The 12,243-nt window shown below is 37.9% G+C and overlaps 1 pseudogene; it reads left to right on the top strand.

The window, feature by feature from the left end:
* Window positions 1-7,784: 7,784 nt before the first annotated feature.
* On the top strand, window positions 7,785-8,374 carry LOC101600532 (annotated as a pseudogene).
* Window positions 8,375-12,243: the final 3,869 nt, after the last annotated feature.

The raw sequence follows: 12,243 nt of genomic DNA, 5'->3' as shown, positions 1-12,243 counted from the left end.
ATTCAGTATTTATTGAATGAGTGTGTGTATATGTAATGTAATATTACATGCTGTGTGTGTGTCCTGGTGTATATGTGGTGTATGTGGTATAGACGTGTGTGTGTGCCCATGGTGCTCTCTCTCTGTGTGCTAGCCTGTGACCGAGTGCCCTGAAAAGAGCATTTGTGAACACCTGGTGTCCCATCTCCACAAGTCTTCTGCCTGCCCGTTCTTACTTGGACCAAAGTCCCAAAGCTTGCTGTCCTATTCCTGAGTCTCTGCTATTCTCTGGCATTTGATTTCCACAGAACTGGAGCTAGAAGCTGGGCAGGCATGCCCAGATGATTGTAGGTGTTCCCCAGTTGTACTGGGGATCAAACTTGAGTGGTCTCTCAGGCTTCTTTAGGCCTCATGTTTGCAAAGGGAATGTTCTTGACTGCTCAGCCACCTCCCCAATTGATATTTTAATGTTTTTTCCTTTTTGAAATTAGGCATTTTGGAAACATTGTTAAGAGCAGAATCTTGATTTAATACCCTTGTGATCTTTAAAAGAAAAATAATGAGACTTCTGTATGTCTAAACTCACAGAGTAATTATTTACTCCTTTTCTTGTTTATTTTAATTTATTTGACAGGAACAGACAAGAGAGAGAAAGAGGGAGATAGAGAGAGAGAGAGGGAGAGAATGGGTGCATCAGGGCCTCCAGCCACTGCAAACAAATTCCAGATGCTTGTGCCACCTTGTGAATCTGGCTTACTTGGGTCCTAGGAAATCAAGCCTCGAACCTGGGTCCTGAGGCTTCACAGGCAAGGGCTTAACTGCTAAGCCATTTGTTCAGCCCCGAGTAAAGTAATTAAATTGAATGGAAATGATCTAAAAGAATGTGCGGGCTATTTGATCCTCATGTGAAATAGAGAACTTGCCCTGTTCCCAATCTTTGTCATCATACTGCTATCATACAACTTGAAGTACTTGTTCCATCACCAAAGCAACTAACCAACATCCATTTCTAGCCTCTAATAGTGGGAACCAAGATGAGATGCTGTCACAAATGAACTACAGAAAAAGTAAAAATATTTTTGTGCTGATATGTTTAGAAAAAATTGCCTTAATATTCTCATTTCCTTAAGGGTTGATACAAACTATCAGCAAAGAACTTATGCAGGTGAACAAGCCATGTATCATGCCCTGTTATACCATGCTTGAAATGGAATAGTGGAAGACTAAATTGCCCTACAGATTATCTTCCCATCACTTTCTCTGAAATTAACCTGAGAGATTCACTGTGAGTTGAGAAAGATTATGTTTTACTGATCCAGGTAAGGTACTAGCTCTGGAAGACCTTATTTGAAGGATTCCATGTCTATACTCTTGAAAATAAAGTTCATGTCACCAATGCTATATGACTTCCTGCCATCCAACTTATATCTAACTTGTGTTTCAAGTATAGATAGTATATGTAAGATGTCCTATTACATTATATCAAAGCAATGGGCCATTGTAGAAAAAAAAATGTAATGATTTTCAGCATTTTTAACCAACAGGAGAAACTTATTACCTGCTTTTATTTAAACAGTTATGTAATCTATGGTGATTAGACTAGGTGGGATAAAGTATGTTTTGAATAAAATTACATGTTATATATTTATGTGTGTGGTATGTGTGCGTGTGTGTGTTTTCAGAATGAAGGGGTCTGCTTTCATACTTCATTGATAGGGACTTTTTGTGTCAGTTACTAGCTCTGTGCCAGACACTGTAGTAGACAATGAAAAGACAGTTGGGACAGCTGCTGAAAATGCCTGCCTCCTTCTTCACCTCCAGTGTTCAGTAGGGCTTTGCTATTGACTGAACTGTGACCTCACAAATTTCATACATTGACACCAGTTAACTGCCAGTACTTCTGCATAAAACTATACTGGGATTGCATAAGGCATTTGAAGAGGCGATTTTGTTAGCATAAGGTAACCACATCTGGGCCTATTTCAATATGCCTGAATTCCTCATATGAAGGGGAGACGAAATACAAGCACACACAGAGGGAAGACATGGGAAGAAGGCACTCATTTCAAAGCAAAGGACAGCCAGGTATGGTGGCTTACTTCTAGAATAACAATACTTTGGAGGCTAAGGCAGGAAGGATTGCCATGACTTTGAAGCTAGTATGGGTTATAGAGTGAGTTCTCTTAGCTTGTGCTATATTAGTGAGACTCACACTAAAAGATGGGGTAGGAGGGTTGAGGGAGTGAGGGAGATCTCAGGAAAAAAAAAAAAAAAAAAAAACAACTTCTTGACTTTGGACCTCCATCCTAAAGAAACATGAGAAAATTGATTTCTGTCATACTCCGTTATGTCAACCCTAGCAAGTAATTCAATCCTGTGTTTGTCTTTCAAGCACGTATTCTTTTTCCCTTTCCTTAGTGTCACTGGATCAGCATGTCAAAAAATGCTCAGTATTCCAAGCGGGGTGTTTCACCAATCTTGGTTCTGGAGGATGAATGAGTCAAACTGTAGGGCTTCTCCATGAGCTAGTATGAGCAAAACTCTTTTCTTCAAGCCCGGGGCAATTCAGGGGTCATATGTGTAGCATAGCTGAATATATTTTGACTTTGATCAGTAAGTGCTTGTGGACAAAGATTAGCAGATAACCCTAAACAATTATTCAGTTACATTCATGATGACTGAAAAGCGAACAAAAGGACAAACTTGCTGAACCTTGTATAGCAAAAAACAATTTCTGATCAGTTCTCTTGTTTGGTCCAGTGGTTCTGGCAGAAGTATGTAGCAGGATGGGGAGATATTTCAACTCATGACAGACATGAAACAGAGAGGAGGCGGGGGAGACTGTGCAGACATAGAACTAAAAATGTTCTACAAAAGCACAATCCTCTATGACTTACTTATGGTATCCATGCTTCATGTTGTAAAGTTTCCAGAATGTTCCAAAACAGTGACACTAGTTGAGAACCAAACCCTCAATATATAAGTCTTTCCAAGGAACACATCATATCCTAACTTTAGTAATTGTCCATTTTGTTCTATGTCTTTGTCTCCTTAAGAAGTCAGGTTGTACAGTGAAAAAGACCAGAGTAATCAGGGACAATAAAAATTGCTTCATCACTATGGTATGCCCCTTTCCATAAAGCTATAACATGGAGTTTGTAATGTTATTTTCTCTTTAAAAATAGCCAATGCAGGGCTGGAGAGATGGCTTAGAGGTTAAGCGCTTGCCTGTGAAGCCTAAGGACCCTGGTTCAAGGCTTGATTCTCCAGGACCCACGTTAGCCAGATGCACAAGGGGGTGCACGCACCTGGAGTTCGTTTGCAGTGGCTGTAAGCCCTGGTGCGGGTGTGGGTGTGGGTGTGTGTGCATGCACATGTACACAGGACACCCTCTCCTTCCACCCTGCTTGAGACAAGGTTTCCCCTTGTTATTTTGTTCCCTCAGCTTCCCTTTTTGAGCACACCATCTAACTGGCCTACCAGCTTCTGGATTGCCCTCACTCTGCTCCCTTTGTCCTAGATGCATTGTGCAGACTTAGGGGCCTCTTTCTGTCCATCTTTCATGTGGGTGCTGGGGAGTTAAACTCAGGGCAACAGGCTTCAAGCAAGCATCCTTAACTGCCAAGCTGTATCCCTAGCCCTCTGATCTTTTATGAGTCTCATAACTCCTAGTATCATTGAACTGCTGTTTCACAGGTGAAATTTTAATTAATTCTATTCAACATGTCTTCTGTATGTTCTATATTCTGTGTTTGAAAGACGGATCCCCCCCCCAAAAAAAAAAACAGATGAAAACTAGGTCTGAAAGTAGAGAACTTGTTAAACTAAATAATAAAGACCTTCTTTGCTTTTGGACATGAAATATATATTTAATAACTGAAAATATGATTATATTCCATAAGTGGATTCAGAGGCTAAAGATTTCAAAGGACATGTACAACAATGGAAAGTCTTATATTTTCACACGGACAGTAACCAGCTTGGTTAAGAACATGGTTTAAAATAGATTGGACAACAATGAAGTTTTTAATAATGGATATTACCCTGCCTAAAAAGTACTTAAATTAAAGATGAAACTAACTATTGCTTTATCTAGGCCATACCCTGGGGAGACTAGAAGGATTGTTCTTTATAATTTAATGTCTCTGATTCTGTGCTGACTAACTCCAAATGCTTCTGGCAGTGAGGTTTTCAGAAGGTGCTTTGCAAAAGGCAATTTTAACACAATTGATCTTACTCTTAGAAAGTCTTTACAGATCTTCTGAATAACTCCCTCATTCACTTCATCATATATATGTGACAATTTTCAATGTATAGGCCCACGCTAAATAAAATAATGGTCATATCAAAAGACCACACTTTTTATTAATAATTTGCGGTAGATAATATCATTAAAGGATGCATCCACCATAAATATCATTCCCTAAAACTGCCATCAGCAAATGCAGAGAAGAATTAGCTCTTTGGAAGGGCCTCAATTCTGTTTTATTTACACTTGCTTGTCTTAATGAAACTAGCAATTCACTTTCCTTGTTTGGATTTTCCTCAGTGCTGAGCTAATTAAATCATTCTAATTGTGGTAATTAAAACAGTGAGACTGGGATTAAATAATGGCAATGCATGGGTTCTAGCTACTTCCACATGATAACTGTAATTTTCCAGGGTGTCTGTTCTTAGTGGGCAATACGGAAGATTGAAAAGCAAAGTGAAGCGTGTATCTGGATTTCAGTTACAGTGGCAAGAAGCTCTGGCTCTCCTCTGTCTGTCTGTCTTTTGCAAATAAATAAATAAAAATATTCAGGGCTGGAGAGATGGCTTAGCAGTTAAGCGCTTGCCTGTGAAGCCTAAGGACTCCGGTTCAAGGCTTGGTTCCCCAGGTCCCACGTTAGCCAGATGCACAAGGGGGCGCACGCGTCTGGAGTTCGTTTACAGAGGCTGGAAGCCCTGGGGCACCCATTCTCTTTCTCTCTCCCTCTATCTGTCTTTCTGTCTGTGTCTGTCGCTGTCAAATAAATAAATTAATTAATTAAAAAAAATATTTCAAAAATAAAATAAAATGTCATTTAAAAAGATGTCTTTCTAACATTTGTTGAAAAAAATGCAAACACACAGTGAAAGCAGAATGGGAAAGGCTGGGGGAGAAGAGGAGAGAATGGAAGGGAGGACAGTAGGTGGAAACAAGGGAGAAGTGTTGGGTGAAAGAAAGGAGATGAAGGATGGAAAGAAATGGTTGGCACTTTTATACTGCCAGCGTCAAGACAGCATTGGTTCTGAGCAGCACTTGGGTGTCTGTACACTCCAAAATTGCTGTAATATTCTTTGTTTACATCAGTCCTTTTCTGTTTTTGTTTTCTTTTTTTTTTTTTTTGTTAATTTTCTGTTTTGTTTCCTTTTTGGTCTGTGTTTTTAGGTTTTGGGGGCTTTGTATTTATTTATTTGTAAAAGGATCTCTTATAGCCCAGGCTGACTTCCAACTCACTATGTGTCCAAGAGCAACCTTGACATTATGAACCTCACATGTCTACATGCAAGTGCAGGGATTCCAGATGTACCCCACAATGCGAGGTTTTATTATTATTTTAGCCTACCTTATCACTTGTTCTTATTTCACTTTGTGGCCCTTCATGTTAGACTTCAAAGTCTTTCAAGCAATCCCTGAGGAGGACAGTGCACAATGTCAAATCCACAATAAAAATTATCTGGGTTTAATTGAATAGTGTGTACAGACTCATGAAGAAGCTCTCATTGATTTCCGTGTCTATTTCCTTGGAAGACAGTATGTTCTTTTTCATCTCTGCATTAGTGCTCACTTGATATCCAATAGCATCTCTGGCATACATACTCTCCTGACATCACTTTTGCGAGACAGTTGCTCCTATGTCTCCTCAGTAATTCAGCTGCTCACAAGCCTCCTTCTGGAGCCTGCAGCTCTGAACTCTGCTGTTCCCTTTCTCAGCAAGAATTGGAGAGCTTTCCTCCCTTATATCTCCCTTAATGACCAAATAATAATGTAATAATTATGAATTAACTCTTATTGGTCATTTTCTAAGTAAAACTTTGTAACCACATGCGAATTAATTTCTCTCAAGCAACTTAGAGCCTTTAAACCACCAGTCTCTTCTCGGGAATCATTTTGTTTGGAATCCGTGTATGTCCTTCCAACCTTACAAAGTTTAATAGTGTAGTCCTGAGTAGAATTAAAACAGAATAGCATTTCTTGCATCTAAAACATTAATGACATCGACATAGTATATGATTTCTACCCTACTTACTATACAATTCTTAATATGTTTGGGCATTTTTGGAATTCGCTTTGTTTCTATAATTTAGTGTGCCAAATATTCATACTTCAATAAGTTTCCAGAATTGGGAAGTTTTGAATCCCCCATATGATAAATTTCTTACATTGTCTTGAGGATCTCAGTTTTTTTAAACCCACAAGGACAATTGGTGTTTTACCTATTTTGATCCACAGTTAATAACTCTACATTTTCATAAAACATTAAATTTTCAAGAAGTACGCTGACTCCTTCACTGTTAAATCTCTAACTCCTTAAATAAGATTGGAGATCTACATACATTTCACTTTGAAGCAGTTCTTGATGTTCTCATTTCTTTAGCATTTAAAAAATAAATACTTGTTACCAAGATCTTTTCATTTATGTCATTTAATGATAGCACAAAATAAAGGACAAATGTCAAGTTACCTTAGAAATTTTTTAACCAATATTTTTAAGATTGGGTTTTGTTTATTTATTATTAGAGACAGAGGAAGAAAGAGAGGGAGAGGGAGAGAATGGGCATGCCAGGGGCTCTAGCCATTGCAAACAAACTCCAGATGCATGCACCACCATGTTCACCTGCCTTACGTGGGACCTGGAGAGTTGAACATTGGTCCTTAGGCTTCACAGGCAAATGCCTCAACAGCTAAGCCATCTCTCCAACACTGAACCTTTTTTTTTTCTTTCATTTTGACCACTTAATCATTTGTCATTAAGTGTTATTAAGTATTAAAGTTCAACTCTGACCACTACACATTTCCAGAATATCATCTGAAATAGCAGCTCTGTATCCATTAAACAATAATTCCCCATTTTCCCATTCCCCCATCTCCAGATAACTACCCTCTGATATTTTCTGTGTCTGTGAACTTGTCTATTCTAGGTAGCACATAAAATAGAGTTCTACAGAATTTATCTTTTTGTTTTTGACTGATTACAAAAAGAGCATGTTTTAAGGGCTCATCATGCAGTAGCAGGTTAGAATTCCATTCCTATTTAAATCTGAGTATTATTTAACTCTATCTTTATACCACTTTTTCTTCATCCATTAATGGACATTAGGGTTGGTTCCATCTTTGTGCTGTTATGAACAATGTCTCTCATTTATTTCCCATTATTTATTTGAGTAATATCATTGAGAATGTCCTGCTGATTCCATAATGTCTGTAACCACAGTTGTTATTTTATTTTTTTTTAATTATTTATCTTTGGAATGTGAAAGCCTTGGCTAATGAAACATGATGCAACCTCTTCATATGTATGCTGATTTTCCTGGTTTGAGAGCCCATCTTACCAATATATTGTTTTGTTTTGTTTTTTTTCCTTTGCTTTTCCCTGCCAGAGAACACATACTCCTATTTATCTCACTTTTTCTCAGTTTAAGCATACTGAATACTGCCATTAATTTCTCATTTTACTTTGCAATTTACAGTTCTTCTTTCTGCTTGAAGGATTAAATGTACCATACTATAAAGGATGATCAGAAGTTTTATAATATCTCTCTTTGCCGCATCTACTGAGACCATGAAGACCATTCTCAGCAATCAGGCTGCCATCTCAGAAAATGTCATCACGCTGAAGGGGCACACAGTGACCGTGAAGGGCCCCAGAGGAACCTTCCCGAGGGGCTTCAACCACATCAACATAGACAGAATCTCCTGGGAAAGAAAAAAAAAAAAAAAAAAAAAAAAAAAGAGGCTATGAGCTCACAAATGGTGGGGAAATAGAAAGGAACTGGCTACTATTTCTACTATCTATAGTCATGTCCAGAACATGACAAGGGTGTGATACTGGGCTTCCATTATAACATGAGGTCTGGGTATGCTTACTTGCACTTCAGCGTCGTCACTCAAGAAATTGCATCTTTTGTTGGAATCCAGAATTCCTTGGGTGAATAGTACATCTGCAGGGTTCAAATGAGAATAGGTGTTGCTTGTTCTGTGTCTCAGGTGCAGAATAATGAGTTAATCCTTGAAGGAAATGATTCTGAACTTGTTTCAAATTCAGCTGCTTTGATTCAAAAACCCACCACTGTTAAAAACAAGGATATCCAAAAGTTTCTGGATGGTATCTATGTTTCCAGAAAAGGATTGGTGCAGCAGGCTGATGAATAAAATCTAAGTTATCCAGCTACATACAGAAACAAGATCCTGGATCATGAGAACAATTTGTTTTTTATTGAAACAATAAAAGACTTCTGTTGATTTGGGACATAAAAAAGTTTCATAATAAATGTAGTAAATGTTTAATAATACACATGGTGATAATAAATTTAACCACCTCTTTTTCTACCAGATTGGTACTGGTAATATTTATCCCATACAAGAGAAGGGGCCTCAGAGATACTCTGAGCTATAAAGTGAGAACATTGTGGGGGGAGTGGTGTAATTCTTTCAACAACTAAGTGATAAGATTTCTTTCTGAAAAGAGTAACCATATCTCAAATTTTTTCTCTAAGGACTGAGGAAACCATTGCCTTACTGCACCATCCTAATAAACTGCTTTGTTATTGTAAGCTTTATTTATGGTAGATACCTTCATAACATCAAAACTAAAATTTGAGGCAAATGAGTCTGACAAATAAGAAGGGATTTATGGAGACAATAGAGCAAATATCACTAAAAGCAAAACTGCCTTAAACTCCAGAATGTAGGGCTCCCACCTTAGAGAGACTTGACTAATGAGAGTGAGCCAATGACCTTTGCCAAAGTCCCAGCTTGCTTACCTCTGCCCTTCTTGCCGATGGGACCAAGCACTTTGCTCTATGAAATTTTGATTCCTAAAAGCATAATGAAGAGAAACATGATTCCAAAAAGTGAATTTCAGGCCACATTCTATTTTCAAGTTTGGCTAGTTATTCCCTTCAACCATCACATAGACAACACCATATGGAATACTACATTTGTAGACACAATCAAATATGCTCATTTCATAGGTGGAACATACGGAGTTTCTAACAACTCAAAGAGTGTTTGGGTTATTTCTTAACATCCCTCCCCTGTTGCATAATATGACCAACATGAAATAGATACAGAGCTTTCAGACACTTCATTATATCGTGAGCTTATTGTTTCACACATACAAATTCCTAGCATAATGTGCCAATACACTTGTACCCACTAGCAGGTATAAGGTAATACTGACAATTTTACATTTGTCTTATGTTACTTAATGAATGAACAAGAAAATTGCTAACAAATTCCCATTGTACTTTGTTCTTGATCTCACCTCTATTTCCAGAGACAAACATTGTCATAAACTGAGACATATTCTCTTCTGTAGTTCACATATTAATAGTGGTAAAAATAATCATCAAGAAATACAAGAAGAAGAAAGATAAGAACCGAAGGGAAGAATAAAAAGCTATTAACATCTTGATAGTTGTAGTACTTATTAAAAGAAACATTACAAGGAATGAACTCATATAAGTGAGAAAGTGATGAGGAAAGTGTAAAACCTAGGGGACAGACCTCAAGAAGGCCAGGTTGGGGTTCCAGAAAAGGTTTGAAGCTGAAATTTACATTATGTCTTCTTGCATGTCCAGATTAAGTTGTGGTCTTCTCAAGCTCAACCAGATAATGAAGGATGTCATATCTATTCAAATAGGTTTTACCAATGTGAATCATACCTACAAAATTCCTACCTAATATCTCAGTTAGTGCTTTATTGAACAACTGAGTCCACTAACACCTTGTTTTGACCATCATACCATACAAGCATGGAACTTCAGATGATTTCCTGTGAAATGCCCCAGTAAGGAGGACTATGGGGAGGATGAGCCAGCAAAGACAGCAAGCAAGTAGTTGCATCCGACAGAGTTTTGAATACAGTGATTAGCACAAAGAAAAATAAACAAATTGACAACCTACTAAGCTTTTGTTGGATAGCTATTAGAGAAATCAAAAACCTAGTGTGAAAGTACTTACGGTTGCAAAAAATATCAGGAAGCATCACACAATTAAGTAGAGAAAGGAGCTACCTCACAAAGCCTATTTCTTAGTAACCAAGAAGAATAGTCCACTAGGAAGAATGTATTAGATGGTAGTACCAGGAGCATGAAATGAACCATGAATAAGACTTTCTTACAGTAAGAGTACAAGAGACCCCTTCACTGACAGAAGCTTTCTCTTCAAAGTATCTTCCTGAAAGACTACATTCTTACATTTACTGTTTCTCATGGTTCTAAGTGATGGTTATTTTTTCTTCTTTCATTTTGAGTGTTGCATATGAAGTATTTTAATCAGTAGCCCTCTGTGAGCCATGACCCAAACTAATAAGGAAGACTTCTAATTACTTGGATCTCAAGTGATACAGTAAATCTAATGGTATTTTTAGCTGTCTCCTTGGATGAATGAATATGTTCTATGAATGTGTTAGATAAAAAAGATATATGCTATCCTTGGCGTTTTCCATACTGTGGAGGACATACTGGAGTATTGCTATCCAGTAGAGTAAAAAAGTCTCCAAATACTTGTGTTTAATTGATACTGTGTGAGTAATTACCAACCATTAACAAAGAGTAGGAGATCGGGTCATATCCAAGACAAGACCATGAAGATGCGGGTTTTCCAGTTCCATTCTATCATCTGCCTTTCCCTTTGATGTAGGCACTAGGAGACAATGTGGCCAAAAGGTATAAAATGCCTGGGTTCCAAAATGACCCATATTCTTACAGAAAAAACAAAACACCAACTGAAGAAATCAGGAGTCAACTGTTATATGAGAAAGAAAGAGCAAAAGTATAATTTAGAAAGCCCACTTCTGTTTGGATATTGAAATTTACAAGTTGCCCTTCAAAAAAGCTAGCTGGCCTAGGAAATATGCCTAAAAACATAACCACATTGAATTAAAAATATCTGTTATATTACTATCCATTAGGGTTAGTAATTCTTAAGACTCCATGCAAATATTTAGATCAGCCCTCATGGTTGTGGATGGTAAGAGTTGATAGATACACAGCTAGGTGGATAAATTTATATATAAATCTACTGGCTTTCAAGATAATATTTCCTAGTAGTTGTCTCCTCTTAGATGTTTCCCCAAGTTCAAGATGTTTGAAATAGAAAGAGTTAAACTTCACTATTTTACTACCTCTGTCCTGCATTCTGTACTCACTCTCTTTCCCACTCTCTCTCCCACTCTTTCTCCATTCTGCTAAGGAGAAAGAGACAGAGAGAGAGAGACAGAAAGAGAGAGAGAGAGAGGGAGGGAGGGAGGGAGGGAGGGAGGGAGGGAGAGAGTTGCTCTTTCTATATCACTTGTCTTAGGGTTTTTTTTTCCCCCCTATCTTTTAAATATGCTAGAGAAATCCCCTTTGACTCTTTGGTAAGACTTCTGAGAGCTGTTCATTCCTCCTTTCTCACTCTGCAAATAGAACTATTCCCAAATGCTGTGTGAAGCTCAGTGGTTAAAGAGCTTCAAATATTCTCATTCGTACTGTTGCTACTTTAGCCTCAGCAATAAGAGCATGCCCCAGGAGAAGTAGGCAGGCATACTATCTGTCCGTTGTTCTTCCTCATCATGACATATTAGATGTCACATTTAATACAAAAATCAGTCTTGAAAAATAGGTTTCTAATTAGCCACATTTTATTGACTATCATTCATCTTATGAAGGGTACAGACAAAGCTCTCCTCCTAAACACCAATGCCAGAGGCCTCATTCTCAAACACAAAATACCATTTGGTCTTTCATCAAGTCTTGTTTCAGTTTCTGAATCAGCTCTTTACTTGTCTTCCTCAAGCATAAACACTTTCTACACTTGTCAACTTACCATAGTCAGATTACGTCCCTCTCCATCCTAAAATCTTTCGAGGCCATCTCATTTCTGACAGAATTTGTCACTTTTTTCAGAATCAGTTATATCCATGAGAATTTAGTGGTTCTCAGTTAAATCTTGCCTCTTGCCAATCCCCCTGCCCACCATTCTCTCTCATTCAACTAACAATGAACCCACTGAGATACCTATTTTGACTAGAAAGC

This window comes from Jaculus jaculus, chromosome 11 (assembly GCF_020740685.1).
Source record: "Jaculus jaculus isolate mJacJac1 chromosome 11, mJacJac1.mat.Y.cur, whole genome shotgun sequence".
Lineage (NCBI taxonomy): Eukaryota > Metazoa > Chordata > Mammalia > Rodentia > Dipodidae > Jaculus > Jaculus jaculus.
This window is presented reverse-complemented; position numbering and strand designations above follow the sequence as displayed.